The sequence below is a fragment of the Talpa occidentalis genome, unplaced genomic scaffold (genome assembly GCF_014898055.3).
Source record: "Talpa occidentalis isolate TD23 unplaced genomic scaffold, MPIMG_talOcc4v2.1, whole genome shotgun sequence".
Taxonomy (NCBI): Eukaryota; Metazoa; Chordata; class Mammalia; order Eulipotyphla; family Talpidae; genus Talpa; species Talpa occidentalis.
The window spans coordinates 49,358,644-49,379,275 of NW_026555331.1; the positions used below are offsets into that span (position 1 = coordinate 49,358,644).

Genomic DNA, 20,632 nt, shown 5'->3' on the forward strand with positions numbered 1-20,632 from the left:
GGTCGTCGGATCGGGTAGGACGCATTAAAGACTTTATTTCCCTATTTTCTCCCTGAGTTGTATATTTTCCTTATTTCTTTTTCTCTTGTAAATAAACCTTTTATTAACCCTTTTGCGTGTGTCTGTAGTATTCATAAGTCCCTTTAAAGCGCGCGGGTGAGGACCCACAGCCAGGAACCCATTTAATATCGGGGTTGCTCTATAACAGGTCCTCACCCGCGCGCTTTAAAGGGACTTATGAAAACTCTACTACACACACACACAAAAGGTTAATAAAAGGTTTATTTACAAGAGAAAAGGAAATAAGGAAAATGTACAACTCAGGGAAAAAATAGGGAAATAAAGTCTTTAATGCGTCCTACCCGATCCGACGACCTGGAAACCCAAAGTCACTCTCAGAGCTGGCCGGACCCTGCGAGCTGGCGGAGAGCAAAATGGGGGCCCCCAAAGCCCACGTGTCTGCCTTTTATATCCACCTGGCTGCTTAACCCCACCCTCAGGCCCCAGCCACCTTCCTTTGGTGATGGTGGGATTTGGAGTTCCCAGTGTCTTTGACTTTGACCTAGGGTGGGGGTGGAGTCCACAAAGCCTATATGGAATTAGCTTTGGGACATCCTTTTCCCCCTAACAATTATACTAAGTGAAATAAATTAGAAGAAAAAAAAGATAAATATCAGATAGTGTCACTGTAGGGTAAATGAATTGGCCAGGCTTTTTACTCCGCTGGTCTCTGTGGCTATTACCTGCATCCTTGATAGTGTTGATGCAGAAAGTGCTTGGGAGTGTGGGTGTGGGGCACACGTGCCTGATTGTGGACACCTGATTGTGGACACCTGAAGCACAGTGTGGGCATGCATAAGTGGGCACACCTGAGCCTAGAGGCTGAGCCTATTGGGCGGTGTCAACAAAGAGGAGGGTTGCAGCAGAGGATGGTGCCAGAGAGAACTGCTAGGAGAGGATGAGTGGCTTCAGAAAGGCAGGACTATGAAAGAACATCATAGTGAGCCCAGAAAGAATAAAGATTCGCTGGGGGCTGGGAGGCTTGCCAGCCTCCACAACCCTGCCTGCCCTGCACCTGGTTGCCTCACTACAAATGGTGTAGAAAGATCATTACAAGGCTGAAAAAGCCCCTGAGGGTTCCAGGACTCTACTTTATTGGTCTGGTGGATCCACAGAGAGCCTGCCCCAGGCCTTGCTTGCCACTACAAGCATACAATGGAAAAACTAACAGGAAACTCTTCAGCAGACAATCAACTTTCCACCTACCAGCTTGCCATATCTGCAGTAAAACAGGCTGCTGACTCCCTGATGGGTCCATTAGGGGAATTTCCCCCAGCTGAGCTGGGGTCCTACAGAGGATGGGCAGCCTATGGTTCCCAGCTGTCAGTGATTGACTAGAGCCTAGAGATAAAAGCCCCAGCAGCCTTTAGTTTACACCATTTTTGAAGCATCCGGCTGCTTGCATGGATGGGAAGAGTGCTTGGCGGGAGGGTGTCTTCACAGGTCAGTTCTTTTTTCTTTGTTTTTTCTTCCCCAAAAACTTCCCTCTAAACCTCTGCATGCAATTTTCCATCTCAGAACCTATTTTCAGGAAACTCCATTTAAGAAAAGTCACAAGGTACTTTTACTAAAATGCATATGGGACGGGCAGGTAGACTGCTGAGCCATGAATCCTTTCTAAAATCATTCTTCGAATTTCGTTATTTCAGCAGCTCATCTTTCAAGACCACCCGCCTGTGTCTATGCAGGCATCTATGTTAATAAACCTGTCCCTTTTCAGGGGCAGCTCTTTTCCTGCCTGCAAGCATCCTTTTCTTTCCTTTTTTATGATAAACCTACCTAAAAAAAAAATCCTTTCTGTACCCAATATGTGTCCTCCATTTCACTTATTTATACGGTTTAGAATACTGTGAGTTGTTACTATATCTGCTTTCCTTGTCATCATGCACTATTTTGTGTTGGTATTTTATATTTCTCTTCCTATAATAACAGTTGATAGAGTATGTGGTAGTTAATTTCTCAACAAAAATGTGGAGAGTCAATGAATAAACACTATAATTGGTTTAAGCAAATTCTTGAAACTGATAGACATTGACTTTACACCAGTTTTGTTGCTTGTCTTTATCACTTTTAGGTGTCAAGATGCCCCATATTTACCAGGTGTCTTCAACTTATTTCCCATGTTGAAGTTTGCATTCAAGATAAAGCCTGAGTGTGTTTGTTTTATCAAGGCACACAGATCTTTCAAGACCTAGAAAAGCACTTAATTAATGATTTTCCTGCCTTAATACTCTTACGCCCAAATCTGATCACATAGTCTCTTCACCAAGTGCTAAAGAGGTATACTTCCCACCCTCTGTACATGAGCTAATACTGAATCCTCCTTCCTGGGGGCACTGTGCAGCCCTCCTGAAGAACTTGGTTCAAATGACCTCTCTTTCAGGAAGCTTTTCCTATTGACACCAAGAGAATTTCTTTCTCCACATTCTCATTTCCTCTGACACTCAACATGTTATAAGTTGTTCAGCAGGCATCTAGATTACTTAAACTATAGTGTTTCCCATATTTTTATAGCATATAATAAAACTTAACAAATTTATGATTAGAAAATAGGATAATGACTGTACTTTCTCTTGACCTATCCCTTGACTTTCTGTAATACCCTGCCTCCTCTTTCAGTGCTCTTATGTTGTTTAGTCATTGCTTAACTTATTAACATCATTAAACTGTCAACACCTTGAAGCAGAACTTTCCGTCTTTGGTTTTACAGTATCTGGTCCATTGTGGAGACTCAGGCTGTCTTGGTAAATATTTGTCAGTCCTACCAAACTGTGAAGTATATAATGTAACTGCCTTCTTCATGGCTATGTCCCCAGAATTTCAGACAACTGCTCACAACATGGAAGATATATAATATGTTTTTGTCTAGTGGATGAGTATATCATAGTCCTTGTCAAATATTATCTACAGATTAGATACTGTTCCTATTCATTCCATTCTCTTCTAGATGGAAATATATTTAAATGCAAGAACTGTGACCATCTTTCCTTAAATTTCCTGAATACCAAACTATGGACTTTTAATACTGATGTGTTCAATTAAAGAGGGTTGTGTCCAGAAATGTATAGTGTAAAGACTGAGCTAGAAACAATTCTGGTAATTGATTTTCAGAATTAGAAAACTAAATTTTGGGCAGAAAATGTTTTTAAATCATATTACTCACTTTGTCCTACATGAGACATTTATTGGGTAACCAAACTGACCTGAAATGAAAACGCTTACAATGGTTTATTAATAGAATTTCACAATCATAATAAATTGCAAGAAGGAAGATCAAGAGAATCACACAATGTGTGGCACAGTCATAATTTTCCTCCTTGATTGGTTGGTTGTGACTTCAGAACTCTGTTTTTTCATAAATTTGTAAATAAGAGATGACTACACCATTCTAGCAGTCATTTGTTCTTTGTGACAAGTCCTATCCCTCTGACATATCCCAAGCACATATCATTTTAAACTTTCTCAGACTTGAAATTGCAAATAACCAGGGTTGTCTACACAGCATCAAAAGAAGAAACAAACAAGATCCAAAATCAATTTAGGAAAAAATTTGATGCAAAGTAGAGATAATTCATTGACAATGATAATGTATTCTTTGTCCCAATTTTTAATTTTTTTTTATATTTTTACGTTGAAGAACTGTGATGCAGCCAGAGGTGTGGGGGGAGGGGGGAAGGGACTTGAGAGGATTCACTAGAGACAGAGTGGGGAGCACAACTGGCAGATTTACTGAAATACACTGCTGAAGGGAGCAGTGGGTGAGACAGGAGAGGTCTGCTGCGCCATGTGTTGGTCAGCTCCCTGGCAGGGTAACAAACTCAGGCTGTCGTGGTGATAGTGCTAAGACTTAACCCCTAGGCCACCAGGGAGGACCCCCCAATTTTTTTTAAATTGAAATATCATTGGTTTACATTGTTGCTTATATTTTAGGGTTATAGAATGCCTCTCCAACCCATTCAAGTGTTATTACCACAGTGACCACCACCTTAATCCATTGTGCTCCCTCCCCACACTGTTCTTACCCCTCTGCCCCTCAGAATTCCTCAGCTCTATACTCAGTTTTCTAGAGTTAGTTTTTAAGTTTGACTTTATCTGTTCCTTTTATTAGTTTCTCTATATCCCACCTCTTAGTGATACCATCCAGAATTTGTCTTTCTCCTTCTGATTTATTTTACTTATCATAATGCCTTCTTGTTCCATCCATCTTGCAATGGGGGATGATAGAGGTACTGACATCTGCAAGTTACTTTGAAATGTACCAGAAAATAAGATAAGCTAATACATGAATAGAGGGGTAGATACAGGGATGGATATATGTGCAAGGCACATTTTAGAAAAAAGGTAACTGTAACTCAATGGTTGATAATGTGCATTCACTGTAAAATTTTCATGTTTATGTTTAAAAATATAATAAAATATTGGAAGAAAGATGAATAGGAATTATAAACGTCCTTTAGAAATGTTATCTCATTATGCGGTAAGATTGCGTAAGCATAAAGCAAAGCAGTAATATATGAGGACTACTCACATGAAGATCTTGTACACAACTCTTAGCCTAAAGCATGTTCTTAGCTCCATGATCAACAAGTAGTCTTTTTTTTTTTTTTTTTAAATCAGGTGAGGCAAAAGGGTTTTGGTTGTGTAAACCTATAATATTTTTAGCTCTTATACAAGAAGTATTGAAATGTTCCCTTGAAAAGTTAGAAGTATATTATCTGTCTTTGAACTTCAAACTCTATCCCAAAGATTCTGAAAACCAGAACCAGGTTATTGTGAACCTATATTTTGAAGGGTTTTTGCAATGTTTGTGTCTGCTTCCATATAAACTGAGCCCCTTCTTTTATTATGATGGTGGTCAGCCTGGTGAAGGTCAAGAAACAGGGTGATTATGGTAACAAAACAGGTCGGAGGACATAGGACTAGCATTGTTCACAGAATCATCTATGAACTCTAAGCAATTTGCATGTATGCATTACTTAACCCTCAAAACAACTCTGACATAGGGCTCTATAACTCTCCCATTGATACTGGAATTGTCAGGCCTAGTCTCCCAGCCAGGAACAGATCCCAGGCTGCAGGGCAGCGCTGAGCCCCAGCCACTAGACCCCCACGGGTTGGTGTCTCACAAAGCCGCAGCTGGAACTTTGCAGACGCTCAGGCAAGCAAGCGAGAAGAGGCAGGTTTGTTTAGAGAAAGAAAAGTTTATTGAGGAGAAAAAGAACAGAAATAAAGTGGGACTCCCAGGCCAGGGAACCAGGCCTGGGAGGGGCAAGGAAGCCAAAGTGGAGTCGTGTCTCAGGGAATATATCTTTTTTCCCCTCATTATTCTAAAGCTCCACCAGTCTCTTTGTGATTGGTTAGTTCTCGTCTGTCTCACTTAATTTGCTACTGAGTGGGGGATCTTCACATTCCTTATCTAACAGCTTTCTCTTTCCCCATTTGTTGCATCTTTAAATTTATGGCCCAGTCCCCTGGATGGGCATCCCTGCATTGAAGTTAAACAGCTGCCCTTCTAATATGTCCATAAATTAAACCATTCTCCATTTCTCCAATCTCCGCCTGCCTTTACCACCTGAAGGAAACCAGGACTAGCATTAACAATGTTGTCCTTCGTTCTGGGATGTTTGTTTTTCCTAGTGGAATGGGTTACTTTCCCTTGGTTGTCCTTATCTCTGAAGCCTCCCTAAATTCTTCACTGCACTGTCCCTAAAACTGCCTAATTTCTAGCTTGCCCTGTGTCTCACCATTTTGCAGATAAGAAAACTGAAGGACAAAGTTCAAGGACCTTAGTCAAGTTGACGCAACTGGTAAGTCACAGAGCCTGGATGCAAGTGCAGACAGGCTGTACCTAGTGGTTTTCTGATCTTTTTCTGTATTCTGGAACATAGCAGGATGTCTGGCGCATAGTTGGTACTCTGGTGACTGTGTGGAAGGAAGGATGGCTATCAAGTATTGAAACTGAAATTACCTTAAATCATCTATCTCATCAAACAAAATAAATGTCTTTGGACTCAAAAAAGATTCGAAGTTAGTCAGAGGCAGGTACTGTTTTTCTAGCCAGGGAAGGGTCAATGTCAAGAAGGAAGATTCTACAGATCAGTATTAGACATAGTAGACTGAATAAAAATTCCACAAAGGGCCCTATTAGGAGAGAGAAATATGAAATTCAGCTTTGAAAGAGTTGTAGTTGAGATATAGGCAAAAGAATCAGGGAAAATTTCCAGTGAGAAGAATAAAGGTATTTTTGTTGTTGTTTGCCAAGAGAGGAAAATCTTTTGAGATTGAGCTCTTTATAAATGTCTTCCCAAGATCACTATTTCTCTCAAAGTGTAGTCAGAGCAGTTATCCTGGGTACAATGATGTCCTGCAGGGCAAGAATATAATGTCTGACATAAACTCACATCATCTAGCTGATCTTTAAAAGCTGTTTTTGAAAGTCCCTAAAAACAATTTTTTTAAACATTTAAAAATTGGAAGGATTCATGTGGTTATTTGTGGACTGGTATGTTTTCCTGTACATGAGCTGTAAAATATATTTTTATTATGCCTATAAAGTCAGTCAATGGTTAGAAAATTCATTTGACTGATTATAAGCTATACACTCTGTCTTGGTTATTCACATAAAACGTCTATGTAAGTTTTTTGTTTCCTTATTATTCACAAGGGATTTAGCTGTGTGAACTCTTCTAATCCATGGGCAATTATTATGCTTAAAGTCATGCTGTGTAGACACATTCTGGTATATGGGATTTTTCACACTGGAAGGAAATTATCCAAGTGGATGACTGTGACCAAGAATTGAAAAGTTATGTGACCCAAACCAAATGCTAGAGAGCTGCATAAATTTCCAGAGTGGAAGCAAAAGATAAATGCCAGATTCCAACCACACATGGTTGTGAAAATTTTCAAAGGAAAATTCCAAGAAGCCAAAATTCTACTGTTTCCTTTGTAATTGTTTGAAAATAAAGCAACCAGCTGGGATCCCTTTATTTGTACATCTGAAAGTATGCAGCAGTGTGGCAAATGGTTTTCTGAAATGAATAAATAGTGTCTTTTTGGAATCATTGAATCATAGGTTTGAAGAGTTCCTAGCAGAGGTAGCATCCTATTTTCATGTGAAATTACACCTTAGCCATCTTAGAGGAAAAAAGAAATCTGTTTTAAAAGATACACAGGAAAGTCAAAAATACTCTGTAATATGTATTGTAAATACTTCCAGAATAACTGCAAGGCCTTCCATGCCAAGTGTCAGATATTAATCCTTTCACATACTTAAAGATCCTCACAGCAATATCTCAAAAATGATATTATCCCCTCTCCCCACACTAGAACATGAGTCTCAGAGAATTTAAACCAATTGCCAGATCAAACCTAGCATCATCAGGGACCAGAATTGAGAACTAGATCTGTCTGGTTTGAAAGTTGGAGCTCTTTCCACCACATTTCCACTGACTGTCATTCATCAGACAGACACAAATTTTATCATCCTGCATTTTAGATTGTCAGTCAGTTGTCAGAATAGCAGGAGAATATATTTTGTCAATATCTAGATTTTTCCACAGACATAATATTTTAACATATATTTCCTCTTTCTCTCTAAAATGTATGTAAATTGAGGCAGTCTGTTGATTTTAAAGTCTTACTTATGGTTTTAACTCAAACTAATAAGGTGAAAAAAAGGGAGGTAGAAACTCAGCAGTGGAAGAAAAATATTTAAATGCTTTTTACTTTCCATTTTGACTTTGTATGAGTGTTTTTGGTGAATTGGATTTTTCATATTTTTTTGCTTGTGTTTGTCATCTTGCAGTAAATTAGACTAGAAAGTCTTATCCACACACCGCCCCCACCCCACCCCCCCACACACACCATTAATGTTGGGTTTTGCTAAACAACTTGCTTTAGCCAATAAAATATACATAGCCTTGACTGGAGTAAAGTTCATAAATTTGTTGGATTGGATGTGGCTCCTTGCACTTCTATAATCTGCCATGAAAGTATATGCTCAAGTAACATCTGGTCCAAGAGTATGGAGGCATGTAGAGCTAAGACCAGCAGATCCACGGCCTAAAGGCAAAAAAAAAAAAAAAAAAAAAAAAAAAAACCCAAAAAGTAAGAAATGCCAGTGTTTTGTAAGCCACTGAATCTGGCTTTTACACAGCTTTATTGTGTGAATGGCTAGCTAATATTTCGTCGTGTGATCTCCTCTGGACAAGTTGTCAGTACTATTTGTATAAGGACCTAGGGAATAAAATTTTTAAAGGAATTGGGAATAAATGATTTTCTGGCTCAACTCAAGAGTTATGAAAGCTTGTACATAGAGATGTCAGGTGGTCATTTAGAAGGCACCTGGAAGGCCACACCATCTTGAGATGGGAGTAAATTGTTAGGGGCAGTGGCTCACAGTGGGATCATGGACATAAGACATATGTCACCTAGCATCTATGTCAGATGTGAGCTGGAACCAGACATATGTAATAATCAGGTGAAGTTATACAAGCTACAATTAGAATGCCAAAATAATCTAGGTAAAGATAAAAATCAGTTCTGACTCTGATTATAGCATGTACCTTGAGTATTTCTCTGGTTACTGTGGCCCAGGGAAAGAAGAAATAGAAGTAGAATGTGAAAAGACACTAACATATGGAGAGTGGCACCAGTATTATTTTAAAACAAAAGCACATTAGAGATCCATATTCTATTTTCATAGATGGGTAGAACAAATTCAAGGAAGGTGGGCATGTTGTCCAAATAGACACAGAATCCTGACAGCAAATGTAGATTGAGAACCTGCAAGGTTCAGGTCTCTTGTTGCTACTTATATGTAAGTAGATGGTACCATATTTCAACAATTTCACAATTGCTTCAAGATCATGTTAGTGAATTCAATTTCCAACTGATATTACTGATATTTAGGAAGATTTAGTGATTTGATGAGAATACCAGTCATTTTATAATAGCCTAATAAATTATTCATTACCAATTCTTGTAACTCTGGTATCCCGAATAACAAATTTTAGGTGATTTTATTTTCTAATATTTGATATATACATAAGAATGGTTATATATATATATTGTGAAGCATAATAGTAAAGCATCTGAGAACTCCTTCCTTATCCCTCCCATGTAAACACTATTCTGGATTTTGTGCTTATAATGCCTTATTTTTTTATGCTTTTATTATATGTGCATATGTATATCTGAACATGTACATAATAGTTGGCTTTAAACTTTCCAAAAGTGTATATAATCTTCTGTAAGTAATCTTTTAAAACTTTGTTTCTAAGATTCAACCAGACTCTGTATGTGATTCCAATTCTTTCATTTTCGTTCCTATACCATTTCATTTGTTTATACCATAAATGTATTTATTCTTTAGTTTATGAATTCTTGGGTTCTTGCAAATAACTTGTGTAAAAAAATTCTTCTACATTTTTCTTGGTGAACATAAATGAGTTTCTCAGATGAATATATCAAGAAGTAGATTTGCCAGGCCCTATATGCCAAAGTATGCACTCAGTGTTTGCACCAATACACTCTACAATAGAAGTATGTGAGGATTCAGAGCACCTAGTATTCTCTGGCTTCTTAAAATTTGGCAGTGTATGGGTATTAAGGTATATCTTGTGAATTGCATCTTCCTGATATCTGATAAAACTGAGCATCTTTTCATAAGTTTTTTTCTGTTTTATGTGTTTTCCTATATTTGTTTCCCCTTTGTTGAAATGTCTGTTCATATTTTTTGACCTTACACTGTTGGAATTTTGTTAATATTACTTGTAATATTTATCTATACATCCTTGATGCAAAGTCATTTTAAGCTATATTTCTTGAAAATACATTCAGGATGAGATTTGCTTTCACTCTTTTCATGATGTAGTTTGATGAAAAAGAAATTAATTTTAAAGTACTTAAATTTACCAAGCTGTTCCCTTAAGTTATTTTGTCCTGAACTTGTAAAGATTGTCACCCTTGTGTGCCTTATAAACATTTTAAAATTTGCCTTTCCCATCTAAATGTTTAATCAAGTTGGAAATGGCTTGTGTGGACTGTGTGCTCACTTCCCCTATATCAGTATCAGTTGTCCCAGCACCATTTACTGAATGGTGGTATCTTTCCCCAGTGATCTGTAATGGCATCTCTATCAGATATCAATTGCCATATGTGTATAGGTCTACTTCTCCTTTCTCTACATTGTTCAGTGTTCCTATTTCTGTTTTTTTTTAAATATTTATTTATTTATGCATACAAGAACTGGAGTATGGGCCAGAGGTGTGGAGGGTGAGAGGGTTCACCAGAGACAGAGTGGGGGACAGAACAGGCAGATGTACTGAAATACACTGTTGAAGGGAGCAGTGTGTGAGTCAGGAGAGGTCTGCTGTGCCATGTGTGTGGTTCCCAGGCCGGGGATCGAACTCGTGCTGCAGTGGCTGGGGGTAGAACTCCTGCTGCAGTGGCTGGGGGTAGCTTCATAGGTTGCATCTTAACCTCTTGCACCACCAGGGAGGTTCCAGTGTTCCTGTTTTTGTATTAACAACAGACTCCCTTAATTACAATTACTTTCTTGTAGGCAAATATACCATTTGATATTATCTTATTAGTAAAAGCTATCTTTTGGCCCCTGAGCTCCATATATTTTCTCAAATATTTAAAAAAATAGTTTGCTAGTATTGCATTGTAACTAAGGGTAAATTTCTAAAAATTAACACCTTGGTGACACTTTCTGTCCATGATCATGGTTTTATCTTTCCTTTGGTTTAGGTCTCTTAGGTGTCTATTATAAAAGTTTAAAACTGTCTCCAAAAAAACTGAGGTATTCATTTTGGGGCTTATTCCTGGATACATATTCAGCTATATAATAAATACAACAGAAACAGGTATAATTAAAACACATATAAATTGTTTTCTGTTAGAAGTGCAACCTGTTTTGTACATAGATCTCACTGTATGCAGCCAATATTTTAAACTCATGGATTCTAGTGCCTATACATTTAGATTTTCAAGTTGACAATAATATGAACAGAGAATTAGTTTTTTTTCTTCTGATATTTTAGATCTATATATATATCTATCCATGGATATAGGTATATGTTTCTATGCTTGCTAGTATTCCATGATGATAAAGAATTAAATGGAAGAGGTTATAAAAGAAATTAAAGAATTAAATGGAAGAATTAAAGGATTAAATAGAAGAGGTTGTCTTGTCTTTCTCCTGATTTCAGAAGGAACATTTCTAACACTTATCTATTGCAGATTTCATGGAACTTAGGTGATTATTCTAAGTGAAAGAAGAGACAAATCTGGATGATTACACACATATGAAATATAAAGAAATAAGCAAACAAATACAAAAAAAAACCTCTCTTAATCTCTGACTAAATGGTGGTACTAGAGAACAGGGTAGAAAAAATGAAAGGGGAGTCAATTTGATACTGGTGAATGGTAATAAATCTTTGGTGGATAGTATGGTATATACATATATCAAAGAGTGAAGTTGTACTCCTGAAACATACCAATAGTATATCAATAAATATTATATCTGACATGGATTATTGGTAGGTTTTTAGTAGAGATGTTCTAAGTTTGATAAGAACTATATCATCATGGAATATTTAATGTTATGGAATATTTTCCTACATGGATTGAGAGGATTATATATATACACACGCACACGCTTTTTAATCTGTCAGAGATGCATGATATTTATAGATTTGTTATGTTTCCCTGATAGCTTATACTGAGCAAGTAAGGTTTATCTTTATTTAACATATGACTTATTCATGTATGTGCTTAAATGAGATTAGGATGTATTCTCCTTTGTTTTAGTATCATATTTATACTGACCTCATTAAATTACTCTGGGGCTATTGCCATTCTTGTCCCTGGAAAAGCTTGTAAGAATTATTTTCTCCTCAATAAAAATTTAGTAGACTTGGTTTATAAAATAATTTGAGTTGTTTTCTTTATGGGAAAATGTTTATTCAATTAGTTATTGACCATAGGATACTTCAAATTCCATTTTCCCTTCAGTTAGTTTTGATATGTATGTGGTCTGGGAATTCATCTGTTAGTGCCATGAAATATTTTCTATTAATTTACCTGCAAAAACCTGTTTGTTATTGGGTTGGCTTTATCTGACCCTTTGTTTTGTTTCTCTATATTCTACATATAAATGGCACCATACAGTATTTGTATTTCTCCTTCTGTCTTATTTTACTTAACATAATCCTCTCCAGTTCCATCCATGTTGTCATTAATGGCAAGGGTTTCTCTTTTGATAGCTGAGTAATATTCCATTGTGTGTATACCACATCTTTCTGAACCACTCATTTGTTTTGGGGCATCATTCATTAAAGATACTGTGATACATCCTTAATTAACTCTGTGTGTGGGGGGGAGGGTTTCTAGGGTTATTTCAGGTCTAGAGAAACAGAATTTCTTTAACTTGGTCCATTGATCTATGTATACTTTTATGCCAGTACCACTGTTTTGATTACTATTACTTTGCAATATAGTTTGAAATCAGGAGTATAACGCCTTTGTCTTTACTTTCTCAAGATTAATTTGGCCTTCTCAAGATTGCTTTTGCTGTTTGGAGTCTTTTGTTGTTCCATCCAAGTTTTAGATTTTTTTGCTCTAGTTCTGTGAAAATCCCTTTGAAATTTTGATAGGAAATGGCATTGAATCTGTAGATTGTTTTCAGTAGTATGGACATAAATTTATACATTTTTTGAAAGACATAAAAATTGAAATACATATCTATTACAATTAGTATTACTATTGTGGTTAATAATTTTCTTGCCAGAGCGGCGAGCTTTCGGGCAGGAAGGGAGTAAACGGAACTTTGCAAACAGAAAAAAAAAAAATAATAATTTTCTTGCCAGCATGAATTAACCTTTTTGTTATGATCTAAGGTAGGTTTTAGCACTCAGAAAAGATAGGGAGGTCCTCAGAATATGAGGGAAATATAAATTATACCTCTGAAAAACTGGAATGTCACAGAAAGTGGGAAACACTGAAGATAAACTTACCAAATTCTCCCATATTCTTTATTCTTTGCTAGGAAAAATGAAGTTATATTAACTAGGGGGCAATTTAGAGAACTAGAAATTCACTCCTTTCAATATTTGTTTCATGTAAAATTCCTTCTCCTACTTTCTTATATTATGGATCATTATGGTAGGCTAGTTCTTCAATAATCATTAAAATAAATCATTACTACCCGACGGTGGGAAAAAGAGTAAATGAGAAGTGGGAAATGAACCAGAATTAGAAACCATTATTCTTTCTTAGGGGTAGAAAAATAAGTAGCTGTTGTTCTACCAGTGACACCATAGAAGTTACAACTAATCAATTGAACACTTATTCTAAGCACAGTGTTGTCAGTGCAGGAAAGAAGTCTTACTTGCTGCCCCTAAGCTAGATGAATGGTACCAAAGAAATCTGTGTAACTAATCCAAACTATGTATAATTGTAACTGTAGACACTTAGCAGTATCAAAGGAAAGCATATACTGAACTTGGTTATATATGCATGGAGACATTGACTTTTTTTAAGTGGAAAAGAATTACATAGGTCAACTATGGCAGTTAACCCTGAGCCCAAAATTTACATCAACAGGGAAAAGTGGATATTCCTTAATCTATCAGACACTGTACTAGAAGAAGACATGTCATTCTTAGAGAAAAGAGAGCTGACTTTTATAATTTTTTCTAAAGAATATGAGTTTCAAAGAAGTAAAAATATAAATGAACTATAGTATGCATCTTCTTAAATTCTTGCCTATCAAGATCAGTACTGAAGGATGGGGTCCTAAGTATCTAGAGATTTTTTCATTTTTGAGAGACTAGATATAACTGAAAAAAATTATTTTTAAACATCTTGCACTTTAGTGCATCTACTCATGTAGCATAATAAAAAGATTGCCTTGAATTGACCAGGTAGATACAGTCAATTTGATAGCCAACCTTGGCAGTCAGCGTTGAGAGTGAGACAGAATATCAGTGTAGCAAATTCTGATCTAATCAGTGTCAGAATGAGCTGAAAGGTGAATGCTAAATGTAGGAAGAAAAGGGCAGCAGTAGCCCTTCTGACTCTTATGAGATCACACCAGGGACTTAGTAAACCAGCAGAAAGATTTTGAAAGAGAAATGGAATGCCACAGATTGTGCTGTTTCCATATGGTTATGGCAACCCTATTTTCCCTTCGGTTTCCAAGGCCTTGGCAAACATCTGTTACATTCATGTTTTAAGGAAGTCTATCCTTTTTAATAATATGTAGCCATCCAAACAGCTGGAGTTTCTTCCTCTTCATAAAAACCATAATTGTTTTTTTGTCTCCTCTTCCTTTACTAATTGTCTCATATCTGATTGGAAACATCACCAGCAGATTGCAAATGGTTCTCAGTCTTGCAGCTGTGCACTATTAACTGGTAGTAGTTGACCAAGAAGCATATCACCCAAGAAGGCACGCCAGCAGAGCATGAAACTTATCCCACTGAACTCTGAATAATTCAACTCAAAATTCTGGAAAACATTATCTTTGTTAAGGTGGTAAATATTATTTTAAAATATAGCTGTAGGCTTATGAAGATATAAGCAGAATTCAACTGATATTAGGAATTTCTGTGATATTTAAATGGCATTTAAATGAATTTGCTAGTTCTGAGACAGTGTTTAAGTAAATATTGAAATATTTCGTTACAGCATCTGAATTCTCATTGCTGATTGCACCCAGTTACAGATCACAGTGACCATCAAAAAGATCCCTGGAAATCCATTTATCATGACTAGTGTCTCTCCCTACTATTTACCCTTCACCTCTAAAATAGCCAGGAGTCCTGTCCATCACCATTAGTATGAAATTCTTTGCTCCCATTTACCTCTATATTTTCCTAATACTTTTCTCAACAAACTACCTATAACACAACACATTGAATTATTGTGCTTCACTTTCTCAAGTGTGAATTACTGAATATTCTGTTTAGTGGATTCTAGACATGTAAAACCTAGGGAAGAACAATGTTAGAAAATGTTACATGATCTTTGGGAAAATGTTAAGTACAGAAGGGCAAATACAGGAACAAAATTATAAGGATATTTAATTTATAGTAATAGGCAGATAAAGCACAGTCACACACTGTCATTTCAATTTGGTACTTAAAATTAGGAAGCATTATAGAGGAAGATTAATACAAAATTCAAAGCATAAAAAATATCCTGCTTAGTGATATTTTTCTGCTTGCATAGTAATAGCCATCTTGAAAGATAACATTTTTCTTCTCCTGAGTTGACCTGCAAATGTTTGGTTTGGTAGGTTGCTGAAGCCACAAAGTATACTCCTCTTAGTGGGTTTCTGTTAATGAGCATTGAATCTTTGAATAAGAGAATGATAAAATTCAACCTTAGTGAGGTGCTCAGACATTCAGCAGAGCAGTGTCAGGGCATTGTTATCTTTGACTGTAAAAGGCCATGATTTAGTAAACCTCAATCACAATGAAGTGTGCTACTTCTCTCATTTTCACTCAACTCATTGTTACCAGCAAATTCCTCTTCAAACTGCCGGCCACATGTTCTAACTTTAAGATCTGGTTTTGAGACCAGATCTTAACAGCATTTTTGCATCTTCAGATGAGAAAGAACATAAATTCTACTTTTAGATACTCAGCTTTTTAAATTAGAGTAAAAGTAACTAAAGTAGTCATTTTACCAAATTCATATCTACCACTTCACTGAACAGAAACCTATCTATTAAGACCAGAATTAGACTCGTAAGAACTACAGACTAAGAAAAGCTATACTTAGAACATGTATAAAAATACCTCAAATAACAGAATCAATTCTGGTCAACCAGAAATGATAGGATTCCTTGAAGTGATAGCAGGAAGTCAGTCTACTTAAATTATAAACAAAATGCCTAGGAGTTTCTTCTATATAGCCCATAGAGAACAGACAGTAAGTAAATACTGGAGCCATAAAGATAGTCATCCTTCCTTTCCCCACTTCCCTTCTCTGCATATGCACCTCTACAGCCGTCTGTCATTCTCATACTACACGCTCCTGACTTGACCCTAAACCCTGAAGTTAGGTATCATTTAATCTACATTTATTTTAGTTAAAAGGCAATCTGTATAGCCTGGCATCTATAAGATAATCTTCCAAATGAATGAAGAATCACAAATGGGAAAGAAAAATGAGAGCTAATAGGAAGGAGAAGATTGAGAAGGAGGAGACATAATTACATTCAAACAGCTTTCTTGCATTTTGGCCTTGCCTCACTTTTCAACATTGACTATGGACTTAGAAATTTTTGAAAGCTCTCTCCCAATCAGTTTTTTTTATAAGTGTCTGATAACTTAAACCAACTTCTTGAAATAGTCTTCTCTTAACATTTGAATATTATGAACTTTCTACAAGTTGTTCAAGAATCTAACTTTCATTTTTCACAAAACACACACAAACATCTTTCCTTAACTCCATGATCAGTAGATCTGCCTAAATTTAGTTGGTTATAGCTTAACATTTTTTAGTTGTCATTCATTTTTGACCCTGTGTATGTTTCTCATATTGTTTCTAGTTTAAAGAGATGTTTCAAGCCGGATTCAAGTTTTTGAATGATAGAGGGTAGGAGGGTTTCTCTAGATCTAGCCTGCCATGTTGCCTAAACTGCAGTTCTTAAATTTATCTTACTCTTAAATTTATACTTGGGGCTTTTACTCCAACTTAACTGTGTTTTAAGGCAAGCATTACCCTACCTGCTTTTATATTCATACTATGTGCCTACTACATGCCAGACAGTGTCTCTTGCACTGAAGATATAGCAATGAGCTGGGAAGACCTTGAGAAACTTGCTTTCTTACTGTGAAAGATAACACGATACCCAACAAGTAAATGTGTTAGTCTACACTGTATGCCATGCAATGCCATTAACTGAGTGGCTTGAACAATGGAAATTTTCTCAAGTTCTGGATACAAAGTCTGAGATTAGCATGCTACTGTGGTTGGTTCCCTTAAAGGCACTCTTCTGGCTTGATTGCATGTGGCTGCCACATTCTGTGTGCTTCCACTTGGGGAAAAGGGGACTTGGGGTGTAGAGAGAATGCTCCATCTTAGGCCTTCCTCTAAGTTCAGTCCTATCGCCGTGGGGTTCCACATTCACGGTTTTATTTGTCCTTAATTAACTCCTAAAAACCTCATCTCCAGTTAGTCACACTAGGGACTAGGGTTTTAACATGTGAATTTTACAGGAACTAAATTCAGTCCATACATCAGCAAATTTCAGGGCTAGTGAGTACTGTGAAAAGGGTAAAATAAAGTCAATTGATAAAAAGGACTGGAAGTTGCTTTATTGAGATGACCTCTGAAAAAATAATTTCTGGGATCCAAGGGAAGAGGAGCAGTGATCATAGAGAAGAACCATCCAGATATTGACTATACCCTGGGACAACAAAAGGAATCAGTGTGTACAATAGACCTAGAAAGCCAACATGCTGGGAAGCAGTGAACCATCAGTAGTTGAAAAGATATGTAAGGATTCATTTAACAGCTTCAGGGAGAAGTTTGGATTTGATTCTTACAGGGCAACCATTAGAATTAGGAAAGTGGCAATATCACATTTTAGTGTTAGATGGGAGCTCTCTGGCTCTTGTGGAAGATCACTCTAGAGGACTTAGTGTGGGCACTGAGATACAGTTGGGAGACTGGGCACAGGCCAAGTGAGAACTGATGGTAGCATGAGTATTGCTATAGCAGTGGAAATAATGAAAAAGTGAATAGATTTGGGGTCACTGAGGAGGTAGGACTGACAAGTTGACCCAGAGAATGTGAATTTTAATAAAGAAAGCAGAATCAGACAATGCTGATGTCTGGTGATGTGGTAGCTAGGTAACAGGCAGTAGCATTCACTGAGCAGGACAATTCTCATAGAAGAAGCAGCTTTTCGGAGTTCAGTTCTGAACATGCCAAGTTTGTGATGACTTTTGTGAATGCAAGCATAAATGTCAATTAACAACTTAATTTATGAATCTGAGACTCAAGGAAAGAGGTTGCTTGGGTTCTCTGGAAAGTTGATTCTGAAACAGGATTAGGGGCCTCCCCGGTGGCGCAGCGGTTGAGCGCTGGGTTGCGAAGCTGCCCGCGGTCTCTGTGGCGCCGGTTCGATCCCCGGCTGCTCCCTGGCCACGGGAGGAGGGTCCCACATGGCGCGCAGACCTCTCCTGCCGCCCGCTGCTCCCCCTCAGCAGTGTACTTCGGTCCTTCTGCCTGCTCTGCTCCCCGCTCTGGCTCTGGTGGATTCTCTCACCCTCCCGCGCTTCTGACTGTACCCAGTGCTTGTATAAATAAATAAATAAATCTTTAAAAAAAAAAAAAAAAAAGAAAAAAAAGAAACAGGATTAGTGTGTGCAAGGTGACCTGTTTCAGAATTGACTTGCCAGAGAACTCCAGTGCTTTTGAATCAACTTTTGTAATAGAGAAGAGAGGAAGGCTTGAGCAGAAGAGGTTGAACTTTAAGGACAGCAGAGGAATTCAAAGGTAGGATGAGTTTCTAGTACCCTTCTAGTGGGGGGAAGGGGTAGACCTCCAAAACCATTACTTGAGTTAGTCATTGATTGCCAAATATCCCACAAAAGTGACTTGGGCAAGGTGGCACTCTGCAGGTAGACCCTGAAGGCAGCCAGCATGCTACTTTGGGGGCAATCTTACCACAATCTTGCATAATAACTCCTTCATTCTTGAATGGGGATCTAAGCAGCACGTCACAACATTCTCCTCCACACTCCCTGAGAATTATCAGCTTTAAGTGTATTCAGGGAGAGGAAATTGAATGAATTGACCTTGAGAAAGTATGGATAGAGACTCAAAGAAAGTTGAGAAACTCACAGACATTATTCTATAGCAGGAACAACTGCTATAGCTCAGTCCTAACTTTTTCACTAAAGAATAAAGGAACTGACTTCAGGTAGGTCATCCAAATTTCTAAATTTATGGTAAACAAATAATCCTGTGTCATCTTCTGGCTTCCCTGAAAAGAGACAGTTTAAAAGAAACAAAAGATTTCTTCTTGACCTTCTTGACATGAATAGTTTGAAGAAATTAAAATTTCAAAATTTGCCCTATTTACATGTTTCTAAAGAAACCATAGGTGAACAAACTCTGACAAAAGCAATCTTCAGTGTCCTATAGCACTAAATTGTACATCAACAGTGTCCCTCATTTTGCCTTCCTTTATATCTAAAAGACTAGCTGCAACCATAAACACCTCCATCTCAGACCATATAGCTATTACTACAAAGGATGTCACTGAGTTGTTTTTTTTTTTCTTTATTTCAAGCATTTCCCTTTGCATACCCACATCTCATTTTTATCCTTTTTCAAATTTGCTGGCCTTCATGCCTGACATCTGGACTTGTTACCCCAATAATATGTCATAACAATTACAAAAAAAAGCAAACCCAGCATTATGTGGATCCCTTAATGCCACCATCACTCCTCCCACTTTGGAGGGCAGATAGTCAATTAGTCACTCTGGAAGGTTTCAAGCCACAATCCTGCAGAGATGGCCGCCCTGAGCTTTCCATGACCTCAATTAATGAAGTGCTGCAGTGGTTATAACGATGGCTTGGATACTCAGTAATAAACACAAGGAGGGAAGATTATCTATTGGTGGGGGGGAGGTTTCAGTATTATTCCACAAGTTTTAAAAGGAGTACTTCAGAAAAACCAATGTCAAAAACAGACCACGAGAATTCCATCCATGCTTGTGGATTCCTACAGTAGTATGCATGAGATGGAAGATACTTTAAAAATGGAATTTAATATACCTCGTGAAAATAAAACTGAAATTATGATAGGATTTTGGTCAGATTATTAAAATAAATAATAAAAAGTCATGTCATATTCATTTATATTCTCTTTAAATAATAAATAGAACTCTTAGATTTTAGAAACTAGCAAAATTTTAAGGAATGCATTTTCATGTTAATTTTCTTCATCTGTCTCTTTTCATACAAGCTCCTTTATTGACTTCCTAATTTATAATAATGCTCTACCATGGAATTGAGAATTCTGATAGAAAACCCAGGTACCATCATTGGCTCCTATCCCTTGCTGTCCATCATGCCTTTTCACTTGTACTTAGCTGTGGCAGCTAGGGTCCAAAGATGACGTCAAACATTCCCACCCTTCCATCCACGTTCTTACCACTCCTTCCTTTTATACAGCCTTTGATTCTGAGAGCCGTTTTCAAGAGAAAGCAGAGGCAGTGACATTACAATAATTCCAAGCTCAGGTATTAAGAATACCTGGCAATTTCTCACTCTTTTATGAGCTTTTGGGGTCATTAACAGTCATGGCAGTGGTCCAGTTACCATGCTGGAGAAATTACACACAGGGTATGATGAGGAAAGGGTAAGGTGAGCTTGGACCTGAGGAGAGTGACCTAGCTTTCCTAGATGGCTGTTTCGTCAGGTCTCTACTTGACTACAGCTTCATAAGATGCTCCAAGCAAGACTAGAGAAAGAACTGCCCAGTTTGAGTTCAGTCAGCAAATAAACAAGTAGTAACAATACAAAGGTTT

The 20,632-nt window shown here is 37.3% G+C and overlaps 1 long non-coding RNA gene across 1 annotated transcript in view; it reads left to right on the forward strand.

Moving 5' to 3' along the window:
- The first annotated feature begins 1,457 nt into the window (after positions 1-1,457).
- The window catches only part of LOC129145296 (uncharacterized), a 218,743-nt gene continuing 199,568 nt past the window's right edge, over positions 1,458-20,632 (forward strand). The window contains exons 1-2 of the long non-coding RNA XR_008550631.1: positions 1,458-1,503; positions 5,815-5,867. This is a non-coding gene — a long non-coding RNA (uncharacterized LOC129145296). The remainder of the gene's footprint in view (positions 1,504-5,814; positions 5,868-20,632) is intronic.